Raw genomic sequence first — 13,398 nt, 5'->3', positions numbered from 1 at the left:
GAAGGAGTGGAGAACTCAGCCACCATTCTCCCTAGAACATTTAATTTCTACCTCCTCTGCTCTATCCCACCCCAGCTAGGTTGACTCTACTTGCCTCTGAAAGCTGAGATGTCATCTGCCCCTAATGGGTCTCTCCTCGCTCACTTTCTTGGATTAGAAACCACTCCCATTTCATACCTCTCCCTCCCATCTTGAAGCACTGAATCCACTAAATTCAAGTCATTTTTTTATGTGTCTGTATCCTTGTTAAACTGTAAGCTCCACGAGGGCAGGGCTTGTGTCTGACTTGTTCATCATTTGTAAATGCTCATTGAATACTTGTGGATGAGAAGACTAACAGGAAGAACAAGCAATTATGAATATGTCAAGGGTCTTTCATCACACTACATAGATGATCTCTCCTCTGCCAATGCAGACCCCTCTCCTTTTGCACATCTCTCAGTGCCCCACTTCTGACACATCACCTTCTTAAGTCCACATGCATTTTCCGCCCACCTTCGTGCATGCCATCTTATCAAGTTTCATTTAATTCTTAGGACAATTGTGAGGTGGCATTATTACTTTTGTTGTAGAGATAAGTTCAGAAAGCTGAAGCATACTCCCAAAAGTCAGCTGAACAGTAGCAAAGCCAGGATTCAAACACTTTGTCCTTAAAGCTCTGTGCTCCTTTCGCAACAGTAACCTTGCCTGACTGTTTAATAGAGGCATTTTATTTACAGTATTGTTTAGCTGTTTATGTGAATTTCCTGTACATTGTTAACTACAGTGTTGAGACACAGAACCAGTCTTTTTTTTTTTTTTTTCCGCTGGAAGTTTTCAGGAAGTGCTCTTTGGTAGGTTGACTGAAAATTCCAACTTAAGGCTGGATATAGTTTCTGGGTGGAGGGCAGGAAAGAAGGAGTGGTCTTTAGAAATGATTCCAGGGCTCCACCCTTCATCCCTGCAAGAGAAAAAGTTTGCCTTTAACATCAAACTCCATTGCTGGCACAAAACGAGAGTGCGATAAATGTTAGTTCTCGTCTCTCTGGCCCTCAAAAACTTATGAAAGCTCTCTAGAAATTCTCTGAATGACCTGTTGTCCTGAAGTTTTCATGGCCTAGAAAATTAGCTTCCCACTTTGTGTTTCTAAAGCTTATGTTATGGTTGGGTGCTTTGTAAATGGAGCCCTAGGGCTGTTAAATAGGGCAAGTGGTAGCCCTGTCAATGTTCCTGGGGTCCTGGAAGAGAGTGTCCCTAGCATTTGAATTCCACTAGATCCCCTTGAGAAATTCAACACTACCGTATGTGTCATTGCTGTCTTTCAAAAAAAAAAAAAGCCACGGTATTTCCCTCTTAATATTCATTTGTTTCTTTATTTATTCACCAAATACATATGTATGTATGAAAACAAATGGCAGGCTTTGTATGATCGACTGGGCATACAGATCACAAACAATTACAATGACTAGAAAAATTCCGGGGGTGGAGGGTTGAGAGACATGATGACCTAGCTGAGATCTGGAAGATCAGATGTTTTCCAGGTGCACTGTGGGAAGCACTGTGGCAGGTACTGGAAGGGGATCAAGAGAAACCTAAGCTTTGGTCTCTGCCTTTTGGAAACTTAAAATTAAATTAAAGGGCAAGACAGCCTCCTATGCTATGGTTAAGAAACACTACCAAGCAATAGCTATTGTGTCCAAATGGATGACATAAATTTTAAATGCTAAAGAATTCCTATAAGATGAGATCACTGGGTTTAAGAGATCTGGGAAACCAGTGGAGACATTTCAGTTCAATAACAACAGGAAGAGGCCCTGGATGAGAACCTCACCACCTAAGACTAGCTCCTGAGAAAGTGAGTTCCCCATCATTATCCAAGGAGGTCTTAAAGGGCAACTTATGGATAAGGTCAGGTCATCAGGAGAAGTGGCAGAATTTATGAACAGTGTATTCTGAACTTTGATTGTTCAAATACCTCTCTCATGATTTTTTCTATACCTCAACTCCAACTGTGTTATTATTTACTCACTGTTTTAATTAGATATATTTAAAAAGGAAGCTAATGCAAATCTAAAATTTATTAAGCAAAAGTAGCAATGTGTAAAGAAGCATGATAGATCCCTTCACTTGTATAAAAAGATACGTTTATAAATGTGTATATATATATCATGCATAATACATGTGTATATATATATACACACATATATATATATATGTATGTATACATATATATACACACACATATATGTGTGTGTGTATATATATATGTATATATATGTATATATATATACACACACACACACACACACACAAGGTGGTCTAGAAGTGTATAAAATACATAAACTATTGTTAGAAAGTATAAAATAAGCAGGTAATACTGATTGACTCTGGAACAGGATGATGACAGACCGGAGCATATATTACCTATTCAAAAAAAGCAATAACAATAATTTTAATAATCAGTATTAATTATGTGTCCATTTTGTATATTAGAATGTGTGCTATATGTCTACTACAGAAAGAAGATTTAAGTAGTAAACACCAAGAGGCTGCCTTTTTAATTTTTTTTATATTTTCTAAAATTTCTCTAGGGAACATATACATGGTTTTCTATTTAAAACTTGTGATAAATGACAGTATTGGGTAATGAGCACAAAGCAGATAGCTGTCAGAGGTAGAGGGAAGCAGTAAGAGCTATACACACACTTAGAGAGTTGAGCTGGGAAAAACCATGGCAATGAGGATATTTGTGATCCAAGAGGAAGTTTCATCCTGACTGGGAAAGATTTGAGGAGGGATTGGGAGTGGTAGGATCCAGACATGGGGTCAGAGATGAACTTCCATGTCCTACAGTGAGGAGTTGAGGGGAAGGAAATAGCTTTTGCTGGAGAAAGAGTCCTGGAGACTGAGAGCAGGTAGCACATGTGGAAAAGGAATGGGGAGGCTGAAGGAGGTACAAGGCAGAGAGTTAAGACTGAGGCAAGTTTACGGCCATACCAACCTCAACATGCCCAATCTCATCTGATCTCGGAAGCTAAGCAGGGTTGGGCCTGGTTAGTACTTGTATGGGAGACCACTTAGGAATACCAGGTCTTGTAGGCTTAAAAAAAAAAGACTGAGGCAAGATAGTGGTGATGGAGTACCAAGCGGTTGTCATGCCTACTAAATTTCATAGTTCTGGAAGGCATCCTTCAATATGCAATTAGACACACAACCTCAATAGCTGGACATGACATCCCTGGTCGGGACTCAGGAGGAGTACTGAGTGGGCTGAGGGAAGGCCTATGGGGGAAGGCCAGAAGTGAGAGCTGAGAATAGGCAGGGAGACGCCAGGGGCTTAGAAAGAGTCTTATACTGGGGTGAGCCAGGGTCTAGATGATGGGATGGGGAGCAGCAGGCCTAGTAAAATCTGACTTGGATAAGCTTGTCTCCCAACTGCAGAGGTTGAATGGGCTCTCTTACTGATGTGGAATGTGTGCCTGCCAGTCAGCACCTGGCAAATGAAGTCACTGTGTTCTCTCTACATTGCTTAATCACCCCTGTTTCAGTGGTTATAGCTTCACTTTAGGAAACACTGGTTGTTATGGAGGTTGGACTAGACGGCCTCGGAAGTCATAGAACACCGGTAGGTGTATGATTCTGGGCAACTAAGAAAAGCCCTAACTGAAGTAGTCGAGGTGAAGTAGGACTCATGGTTTTGGAGATAGGGATGACAAAAATGAAAGAGATCTATGGAAAGGAAGGCAATCTCTAAAAACAAATTTATTGAATAAATGCATAATAAATGCTCTGATATAAAGGGTTGTGGGCAGAAAGAGAGAGCATAGTCATCATTTCTCTTTTTCCCATTGTTAGTGGAAAGGGTCTCTCTTAAGTAGAATTTAGTAAAATCGACTTTGCCTTCCATCCTGACCCAGACTATTGGAAATTTCACTTAATATAAGACATCTCTCTCATATAGCCTTACCATCACCTTGGAAATGAAATGAAGGCCTCTTAGAAGCTTTAAATTTGAGGTTTTAAAAACATTATTTTCCAAAGTTCTGAAAACCTAACACTGTATTTATCTCTCTGTTTGGGATTCCATTAGAGAAGGGTGTTTCTTTTTCCTTTCGCACTAGGAAACAGGAAGATGTATTTTTCCTTCCCTTAGAAGAAAATGACATTTACCTATACAGTTCTATTTTTTTCTTTTGGTTTTTAATTATAAAAAGCTCTAGCAACTGATTTATTATAAAGGGAACAAATTGTGTCTTTGAGACTCACTGCACTGTAATTACTTGAGTTAGCACTGCAGATATCTGTGCAGGGGCCAGCAGTCAATTTTGACTCCGAATAGATAATACACGGACTGCTATTAAGTTTAATGTAGATTAATGTGAGTTGCTTCCCTTTGCACGTATGTATGCAGGTACCAATAATTAAGATTAATTTCCACTAGATGGAATGGCCTTCATTGTGCACAGTGCCAGAAAATGCTTCTCTAATAGCTGTTAATTGGATATATTTGCTTTGATGGTGAAATCCTGATTAGTCTTGTTACCCTGAAAACTCCCCTCCTTGCTCCCCCACCCCTGCCCACTCTTTAGGAAAAAAAGAGATTGGCAATAATAGCTGAGTCAGAGCTTTGGAGGTGATGAGCTCTTTTGCACCTACCTATCCAAAGCCATCTTATGCACTCCATTTTCTAGTGAATCCGCCCTAGCTGCTTCCACTTACTGAGTGCCTACTATGTGATAGGTGTTTTATTTCCATGTTCATTCTTACTGACAACACTATGAGGTGGAAAAGACCTGTTAATACAGATGAGAAACTTGGAGTTTGGCTAAAATAAGGCACTTAACTAGATCACAGGCTAAGAAGCAATAGAATGGGGACCCCAAACTAGCCACTTTCTGAGTAAATACACAAAGATTTCAAAAATTGCCAAGATGGGTCATTATCTTATTGGCACTACTGTTCTTTTCCATTTTCCTGTTTTTGAAAGTCTTGGGGCCTGAACTGAAGTGCCATCTCCCCTACTTTCAAAGTTTCTCTTTTCACTATTATTTCCCCTCCTCTCTGTACTGAATGGGTCAAGTTCAATTAGAAAGAAAGGAAACCCCTCCGATTGGTTGGAAGCACCAGGCAAAAGCCTGTTTATTTCTTTGACAGGTTCTAAAAGTTGGTTTATGGAAGGCAAATTGTGACATGGTAGCAGTTCTGGAAAGATGTTCTGCATTTTCTTACCACTGATCACCCTCTCCATTCCCATTCTGCAATGGGAGCTTCCTTCCTTGTATTTTTGTGTCTTTCACACAGCATAGGAACTCTTATAAGAAAAACCAAAACTCCTGGTAACAGTAACCCAGAACCGGCTCCTCCTGGCCGACTCTGGTGGTGGTGGGGAGGAGAGAGGCTCCAAGATGAGGACGGCCTTCCTCAATTTTGCTCTAAGTTGGCAGAGTCTTAGAAGACATGAGGTGTGATTTGTGCTGTTCAGAGAGAGGTCTGATTTGGAGCCCAGATCACTGCTTTCATGTGGCTTCATGAAAGCACTTTGCTGCCTGGGAGAGCTGAATTGAAATTGCCTTCGTAAGGAACAAGCTGTATGACTTTGGTCAGCTTACTTAATCGCTCCGAGCCTCAGTCTTCTTTCCTCCAATACCACGTGATTCCCATGTTTTTGTTTTGTTGTCCCCTTCCTTCCTTCCTTCCTTCCTTCCTTCCTTTTTGTACCCCAAGTGGACTGCAAACGTAAACCACTGATATTCTCTTTCATCTTTCATCTGTATGTTTCTTTTTCTTTCTTTCTTTCTTTCTTTCTTTCTTTCTTTCTTTCTTTCTTTCTTTCTTTCTTTCTTTCTTTCTTTCTTTCTTTCTTTCTTTCTTTTCATCGGAGAGGCAATGAGATAGTCTGTGTTAAGTATTGTACTTAATGCAGGATTTGGCACATTCAGTGACTATCACTTCCCTTTCCATTTCTAGGGACTATAGGCCTACTGGTGAATTTAAAGAGAAGCAACAATATTCATGAAATTTTTTCCTGGGGGAGCTGAATAGACACTGACATTACTGAGCAGAAACAAAAATTCTCTGTAGGTCTCTTTTGGGGGAAAATCATTCAAATCCTTTCCCATGTGTAAAATGAGAAAGTTGGACTCAGTCAGTGGAATACCATTGGCATTTTGAATGGGCAATTTGTCATTGCTTGGGAATGTCTCACACATTAGAGCACACTTAGCATAACCCGCCCTGCCCACTAATTGCCCACAGTACCCTCAGTCATTGCAACAAGTCACTGTCATATTTCTAAGTGCATCCAGGAAGACACTTGAGGACCCCTGACTGAGTTTCTTAGTTGTAATATTCCTCATTTGTTCCCTGCAGCCCTTTTCCCAGAGTGTGAGGGCACCATGAGTTGGCTTACCTCCAGGAAATAGCCTCTGATGGTCTGAGATTGCCTGTGATCAAGGCCTAGGTGCAGGCTGCCAGGACTGGTCTAGCCACCCAGCTTCTTTCCTCACCACAGGTGGCGGATATCAGCCTGGCTCTGAAATCCTCACTAGGCCCATGCTGGCCGAGGAGCTTCATGGTTGGAAAGAAGTGAAATGCCCTGACCTCTCCTTGATACTCTGTCCCCATGTGGCTCTGAGTTGAAAGGGATGATTTAAGTCATTCTTTCTGCACAGAATCTTATAGGCTGGCTGGCCCCTTTGATTAGGAGCTGAAAGTGAAATTAAAAAAAAATATATTATCGATGTTTAGAGAGCACGGTATGACTTAGAGGGTAAGTCAAGCAGATGTTTTTAACAACTATAAGAGTTTCTAATCAGGCCTAGATTCTGCTTTCAGAACTCCATGTAAAACCCACTATGGTTGTAAGGTGAAAATATGAAACTATATTTTTTTCTGATAGACGTATAGCCACATGTTTGGTAGCTCTGACTGTCAGTCCAGCTTGGGTCTGAATCCTATTTCTGTCATTTATCAGCAGTGTGATATTATGTGAATTACTCTTGCAACCTCAGTTTCTCATCTAAAAATGGGAATAATAAAACAGATTTTGCAGAGGGCTGCTGTGAGAATTAAATGAAATAATGCCATAAAGCAACCAATATGATGCCTGGCATATGATAAGTTTACAATTAATAGTGCTATTATTAGAAAGGAGAATAGCTTATGAAAAGACAAAAATCTTAAGCCCTCAGAATGGACTTAAATTGGAGAAAGTGGGGCTAAAATTAGCTCTAAAAAAATCTTGAAAAAAAATATAGTTTTACCTTGGGATAAAGAGCAAGAGAATGTCTGGAATTCCTGGAAATCTTCAGGAATACATGACCTATTCCACTAGAAATAGTTTTGCTATGACTTAATCCAACAGAGGGAGAGAGGTCGGGTTAGTGTCTTTCAAACCTCAGAGTGTATTGATGGCTGTGTCACCTGTGCCACTATACATCTGATGGGCTCAAGCGGGCGTGCTTGAGTCTTGGCTGGTCTCTAATTGAGTGTGGTTTTAGCACCCCCTGGTTAAGGATGTACTCGTGCAATCTGGCATTTCAAGATATTAATATTTGGGACATGACACATTAGCATGAAATGGGAACTGAGTTGTGCCCACACGATTAACCTAAGTGTGACAGGAGTAATCATGGAACTGGTCAGCCTAGCAGAGCAAAGCACTGGTGGCCTAGGTTATGGCTGCTGTGGCTTGAATGACCATGACAGAGGTAAGTGTGGCTTTCTTAGGAATGTTCAACAGAGAATTATTGACTTCAATTCTATGATTTTGAAGTGTGTGAGTGGTGGGAACAGCTGAGAGACAATGACATGCCCTGGGGTGCTGGCGTATGTGAAAGCCTGCCCACTTGGGGCTTATGATGTCTGGATCATTGACGAAGGTGGGCAACAGGTGCTCATCAGCTACTGAGGCTGCCACTGCTTTTTGGACTGAAGTTTATCACTTTCCATTATTAAGGACCATTGTTCAGATCAAGGTATGTACTGGAATTCCTGCTTTGATTGGGATATTGGAGATGGAAGAATGGTTAAATGGAAGGACAAGTAGATGGAAGAAAAGTGACTAGAAGGATAAAAGAAAGAAGAAATGGATGGTTGAAACTTGAAGTATAACATTGAATCATCGTGCTCTGTGCAGTTCTGGATTCCTTGCTCAATAATGGAACTGCAGAGACAGAGAAAACCTAGAAAGTAGTAAGGAACCAGGAGATTCACAAAAGAGAAAGAAAGGAAAAAACCCACAACTCTTCACTACACTCAGTATGAGCTGGGATGTACTCAGAGCTAACGTCAAAAAGACATGCATAAAGGCAACTTGGGCACAGTCACAATCCTCTTGGATTTTAGTCCAATAATCAAAATGCTTCAGAAAAGTAGTTTTATCACAAATTAAAAGGACCATTTCTTTTCATTCTGTTAAATTATTATATGGAACATGAGGTGATCATGGACTGGAATTATTACTGGGACTAATAGATAAGATTTACATGGGGACAGGTTTAGCAGAAAATTTATCATTAAAAGACTGTCCAGTAATGAGGGGGACTTCCCTGTGACATCTTGAGCTCATGGTCATCAAAAATGAATTGTTAGGCAGGTGGTGAAAGTGATTCCTACACTGGGTCAACAGTTGGACCAAAGAATTCTCGATTTAATTTCTAGGTTTTATGTTTCTAGAATCAGGAAGGACTTAGATAAATTCTTATGTGGCAGAACTCATTACAAGTTCTTTATTGGAGGTTGAAATATAGTATAATAGAAATTTATGGAGTAACGTGGAGGAGAGAGCAAGGGGAGAAGAAAGGGATAAAAGGACGCTAACTAACATGCATTGTGCTGGGACTTGTTCTGAAATTTATACGGTTTCATTTCATCCTCAAAATTACCCTGTGAGGTAGGTGTGACCAGCGTCACTCGTACAGTTGAGGAGACAGATGCTCAGAGAGGTTAAGTGACTGATCTGAGGTGATACAGTTAACTAGCAGCACAGGTGAGTGTTTGCCTAGTCTTTCTGAAGCTTAGATCGAAACTCTGCCATGCCACACGCCTCTGAAAAGTTCTCTGGCCTGGAAATTCCCTGGGTGCTGCTGTGTCCAGCATGGCTCTGGCCAGGTGGCCTTGGGTCTGAAGTGGCATGACCTGCCTTACCGTCTGCTGTTATTATAAGGAATGCTCCCCTCGGGGCAGGGGGGCATAATGATTAGTGAATGAGAATTTCACTGCAGTTGAGCAGAAGGGGGTTTTCCCCCACTGCTCAACTGCAAAATAAATACAACTCTCTCCCATCATCTCCTCAACAAATATGTCACCAAAAAATCATAACTGAGTAGTACTCTATTACTTACAATTTTTTTGGCACAGTATTTTGACTTCAAAGTCAGAAAATGATTCCTATCCCAGGGCCAGGTTTTCTTCTTTCCGAGACTTAATTACTTTATTTTAAAAGGAAAGAAAAGAAGGAAAAGCTAATTATCTTTAAAGCTTTTAAAATTATATGTATTTATTATATAATGTATAATGATCATATATAAATTATATATGCATATGTATCTGTATATGTACATATGTGCATATGCTTCTATTAATATTTAAATCAACATCTGCTTATCTATACTAATATCAGCTACAGTGATATAATTGTCCAATAATTCAGAACCAGAAAATAATTTAATATCAATTGTTTGGCTTTGGAGCACATTATTTGTTGATCCTGCTACAGATTTACTTAAATTATAGTAAAATAAAATTTTATTTTCTAATAATTCTCTGATTGGTTGGTGCACTCAGGAGGACTGAAAGAAACTCACTTTGATTGAAACGAAACCATCCACAAAATAATGGCCACCAGTAAAGAGCTGATCACAGTCATGTGAACTCTGGTGATAGGCCTACGTTGGAGTCCCGATTCTCATAGTCTCTGTCTAGGGTAATCTTAGGCAGTTTATTTAACTTCTCTGAGTCTTAGTCGCCTCACTGGAAAGTGGGGAAAATATTACCTGTCTCATAGGACTGTGGAGGACCTGACCAGTGCCTGGCGCAGGTTGGTGCTCTACAAATGGTAGCTGTTATTGTCATGCTTGTCCTTACGTTTGTCCACTGCTGCCCTCAAGGGCATGGTCAGTGTCTCTTCTCTTGGGATGGCACACTACACAGGAGCACAGAGAGGCATTTGCCAATCACTTGGGTAAGAGGTAATTCATCTTGACTCTAGAAATCAAAGTCTCTGAAAAGCAACCTCTGGAAAAGCCATTGCCATTTGCTTTTAGTCATGGTATAGAGGGTTCAGAGGATTTCCCTCTGCTTCTGTAAATTAGCCCCCAGTCTCCAGCTTCACTGCTGTGGCAGGCACTGTTCCTGGAGCACCTACAGGCCAGCTGTCCAGCCAAGAGAGGGTTAAAACCAACATTTGAAGATAAAGAGGTAAACATATTTACATTCCTCTCTTCACACTTTATGCATATGTCATGCAGTGAATAGTTTTAGAGGTCTGTTTGTACTATCTCTCCAGAATTTTTACAGTCTGGAGGACACAAAATCTCTATAAAGTGACTTATTGAAATAGAAGCAGATTGGTAAAACCGTTTCCCTCTTATGAACTGTGAAGAATGATCCTTTAAATGAAATCAGGAAGGAACTGGACAGAATCCTGTTTAATGGTCTGACAAAATGAATCACAACGATTCTAGACATCCATCACTGCTAAAAGGGAACCACAAATGATCTGTGAACCACTATATATTGATCACCCATGTAGTACAAGTGTCGGATTTAATGTTCACACACCATAGAGAGGCGGCAGGGACAGATGGTGCCTTAACTCTTCTTTGATAGATTTTAATGGTGAAATATTGATTTCTATCTGGCCAAGGCCTGCTGTTAGGGGCCAAAGTCATTTGTTGGGTATTGCCGGACACCCAGTTGGCCCGGGGTAATCAATCATTTTTGGCAAGGCAGGTGAAAATCCAGAGAGAAGCACCTTGGAACCCAAACTGAGGCGTGATGTGTCTGAGTCCAGCCACCTAGAGAAAGAGAGAGAGAGAGATAGGACTCTTGGAGATTGTGCTTGTAAAGAATTATTAATGATAAGACATGTTTACCGAGGAGAGTCGCAGCGAATCAGAGCTGACATGAAATAGTCTGGGAGCCTCGTGGAGAAAATGAGCCTCTTGCTAAGAGGGACTATATTTTATTTAAACATCCTTCTAAGGCTGAGAACTCAGGTAATCTGTTGTGTTACAAGCCACTGGCTGTTCTTGCCATCCAGAGAGATAACACTGAGGCGCTAATAGGAACACATCAATCACAATCAGGCTGCAATTCCAGTGGTGTCTCGTCCTCCCAGCTCCTCTTTAAGCTCCTTAATAACGGTGATAACATAGTTCGGGGGCTGCTGAGAGGGGCTCTCCCCTTTGAGGGTCATATTCATAAAGTGAATAGCTTGCCAAGTCAGCACCCAGGGAAACGGATCTATGCGGGAATTTCCACGCAGGGAGAGAGGGTGGAGCATAGACGACTGGGGAGGGTTGGAATCCAACAGAAAAAATTTTCTGTCATCTGTTGCCCCCTCCTTCCACCTGGGGGTTCTGTGATGTCACTCCTACCTCCTTCCTAAGAAAGGGGTGTGAGTTTGTGTGTTATTATTATGTGTAATTATCAAGTAACAAGGCTCATTTTCTTGGGCAGCTTATAATCTGGTCTTGAAGGAGATTCCCCAACGTAGCTCTCCAGGTGTTTGGAGTAACGGTAACTCCATGGGAGTAGGCATATGGCTTCCCATGAAGACTCTGGGAGAGGAATGTGTGAAGCTTGTGGGGCGGGTGGGGGGGGGAGAGGGACGGGGCGGGGGGATATGTGTGGAATGTCCTCTCAGCCTCTGCAGCTCTGTGTAGGTCTCTAACCTGCCACCTGCAAAGTCAAGCATGGGTTTGCTGGTTTGACTTCCCCAGGAGCTATGAGCTACTTGAGGATAGCAGTTGTGTCTAATTAATTGTTGTATTCTCAATACCAACACATGATTTTGGGACTTGTAAGATGCTCAATATGTGAATGTGAATGAATACATAAACACAGGTGTTTGTGTTGAAAAGAAGTCAGTTATTGCTTTGCACCTTTTGAGTATCAACATAAATACATGTGTTGTGTCTTTGTAAATATACACATTTGAGAAGGAATGAACTGACCTTATAAAGACATGCAACACATTTTATATTTATTTGTGTAATTTACTGTTTATGAGACACCATAGCATAGAGGATGAGAGTCTGGACTCTGGAGTCAGATTGCTTGGATCCAAATACTGGCTCTACCACTTACCAGAGATGGCTTTGGACAACTCTTGTGTCTCAGTTACCTCATCTGTAAAATGGGGATAATAGGACATGTTTAGAGGATTAAATGAGTTCGTAGATGTGAAACATTTATAATAGTATTTTGTATACAGTAAGCATAAATGTTTTATATCATATATTTATATTTAAATTATATATTTAGCCATGGCACTATATTCACAATCTTTACATAAATGAATACATATATACGCATGGAAATACATAAGCCTTTAGATGGTTGATATTAGGAATCCCAATCAATATTGGCCTCATTCTCAGGATGTAGCATACCTGAAATGAGAGCAGGAAGTTTAATTTGGTGGTGGTTTGGTGGGGTGGAAGTTATTTGGATTCACTGAAAATTTATTTACTCTCAAGCTACCTCATATTGGGATTTCAATGAGTTTATACTGACTGAGTGTGTTTATCTCTGAAAATCTATTTGCAGGGGTGTGTCTCTAGCTAAACAAGAGCATATATTGGTGCATTCATGCAAAGGCACTGCAGGGCAAAATGAGCTTTGTGGACTGCCCCAGCTGTGCAACCTGCCCCCAGATGTGAGTGCAGGCAGCAGATTCTGCTTAGATTATCTTGCTTACCTAATGATTTTTGCTTCACTGCCTTGCTCGATTGTGTTCACTAGGATGGCAGGCTATTAAAATGTCAAGGCACATTGAATTGTTGTTATCCAGGAGAGAGACCTTTCCAATCAACCTGTGTTCTGGAGGTTGCATAAACTCCAAGAAGGCGATTGGAGAAAGGCTTTATGGCTTTTTTACATAGATGGGGGTGAGCAGGGCGGTTGAGAGAGGGCACTGGGAGGGGGAGGAGAGGTGGGACAGGAGCCAGGGTTAATGGCAGCTGGAGTGTACTAATTGAACGCAGTCTCCTCAACCAGGTATTGGTGGCTCCTTGCCTTTGCATTTATGGGTAACTGCAATAGGGCCCTGCTGTGTGATGCTGTGGTTTAGAGAAGGGAGGGGGAGGTGACTCGCAGTGGGCATTGGGGGTGGGGCTGAGAGGCTGCAGTACTGAGAATCAGGGATGGGGTACAAGAAGCAATGTTATAAGGCAGAAATACCAAGCAGTTGGC

At 41.1% G+C, this 13,398-nt stretch overlaps 1 long non-coding RNA gene and 1 pseudogene across 1 annotated transcript; one reads left to right on the top strand and one right to left on the bottom strand.

Moving 5' to 3' along the window:
* Positions 1-2,962: 2,962 nt before the first annotated feature.
* Positions 2,963-3,081, top strand: LOC112470570 (annotated as a pseudogene).
* Positions 3,082-10,596: 7,515 nt separating this feature from the next.
* LOC112470279 lies at positions 10,597-12,957 on the bottom strand. Its single transcript, XR_003042920.1, has 2 exons — positions 12,905-12,957; positions 10,597-10,997 (listed from the first exon to the last, which is right to left on the bottom strand). It is a non-coding gene; the product is annotated as an uncharacterized LOC112470279 (long non-coding RNA).
* Between the last annotated feature and the right edge of the window lie 441 nt (positions 12,958-13,398).

This window comes from Pteropus alecto, unplaced genomic scaffold, assembly GCF_000325575.1.
Source record: "Pteropus alecto unplaced genomic scaffold, ASM32557v1 scaffold3, whole genome shotgun sequence".
Classification (NCBI taxonomy): domain Eukaryota; kingdom Metazoa; phylum Chordata; class Mammalia; order Chiroptera; family Pteropodidae; genus Pteropus; species Pteropus alecto.
This window is presented reverse-complemented; position numbering and strand designations above follow the sequence as displayed.